This window comes from Seriola lalandi, unplaced genomic scaffold (assembly GCF_002814215.2).
Source record: "Seriola lalandi dorsalis isolate HSWRI2012SDOR001 ecotype SW California unplaced genomic scaffold, Sedor1 jcf7180002031719, whole genome shotgun sequence".
NCBI classification, from domain to species: domain Eukaryota; kingdom Metazoa; phylum Chordata; class Actinopteri; order Carangiformes; family Carangidae; genus Seriola; species Seriola lalandi.
Genome location: NW_019502363.1, coordinates 1 through 1,277, shown reverse-complemented (window position 1 = coordinate 1,277; position 1,277 = coordinate 1). Strand labels below are relative to the sequence as shown.

The 1,277-nt window shown below is 47.5% G+C and overlaps 2 non-coding genes across 2 annotated transcripts; both read left to right on the top strand.

Moving 5' to 3' along the window:
* The first annotated feature begins 708 nt into the window (after window positions 1–708).
* Window positions 709–781, top strand: trnam-cau (transfer RNA methionine (anticodon CAU)). Its single transcript has one exon. It is a non-coding gene; the product is annotated as a tRNA-Met (tRNA).
* A 270-nt stretch (window positions 782–1,051) lies between these two features.
* Window positions 1,052–1,122, top strand: trnag-gcc (transfer RNA glycine (anticodon GCC)). Its single transcript has one exon. It is a non-coding gene; the product is annotated as a tRNA-Gly (tRNA).
* The last annotated feature ends 155 nt before the right edge of the window (window positions 1,123–1,277 follow it).

Genomic DNA, 1,277 nt, shown 5'->3' with positions numbered 1-1,277 from the left:
ACGCACTAGTCTGACCAAGAAAGTGGAGTAGGACCCAGGTATTTACCTCTTGTGGGTGGGTCCACCAAAGTACTTGTGAAAGTATTGGTTTCACCTGACCATTGTTGTGGTCTCATGTGGACGACCGTCGTTATGGTCAGGTGACCCTGTTGTTATCCCGTGTGAACGACACTCGTTAGGTTCAGGTGAGCCCCTGGTGGATGACGATCGTTGAGAGTCGTCTGAGGTTATGTTGTTGACTCTCCTGGGTAACGATGAAAGGGCGACATTGTAGATGGAAGTCCAACTCGGATAGCCACAAGTTTTCAGGGCTCCCTTTAGATGTTTATGTTCTTCTGCTTGGGCCCGAGTGGAGGTTGGTATGTTGTCAGCCCTGTGTTGCAGGGTTCTGATAACACCCATTTTGTGCTCCAGTGGATGATGTGAGTCAAAGAGTAGGTATCGGTCTGTGTGCGTGGGCTTCCTGTATACCCCAATGTGGAGGCTCCTGTCCTCAGCAAGGTGGACGTCACAGTCAAGGAAAGGGAGGTGGTTGTCTTTGACATCCTCTCTTGTGAAATTTATGTTCTTGTCCACTGAGTTGATGTGTTGGGTAAAGGCTTGTAGATCTTGTGTTTTAGTCTTTACAACTTGACAACTTGTCTTTTGTGTCTGCATTACATTGAGAGATCTTTTCCATTTTACCCATCTAGTCCGACCGTGTTGCAGGCCTCGTTGGCGCAGTAGGCAGCGCGTCAGTCTCATAATCTGAAGGTCGTGAGTTCGAGCCTCACACGGGGCATCCTTTTGCTGCACAGGTGCTTTTTCTGGACTGGTGGGAAGTCATGTACACTGTACACGGTGTAGGTGTAGCAGTGGGAAAGGAAAGGAAAGGGAAGAATGGCAAAACACAGTCAAGGTACCCACATTGATAGCAATAATTTTCAACAACCAACATCCTCTCATAGGTAAATGTACTTTATCTGGAGGAAACGGTTGGGTGTGCGGACAACTAGGTTTCAGTTGTTTGTTGCGTTCGTTCGCGCAGCGGTACACTAAATTGGTCATGTGAGCATTGGTGGTTCAGTGGTAGAATTCTCGCCTGCCACGCGGGAGGCACGGGTTCGATTCCCGGCCAATGCAACCTACCTTTTCATCTGTTTGTGTTTGATACCCCTACAGGGCAACACACTTTTTGGGATAATTGTACAGTGTGGTAGCAAAACATGTTTTGGAACAATGGGCTTTTAAATATGAGTTACACAACTGTAATGTGCAGATGCCACAAACAGCAACAT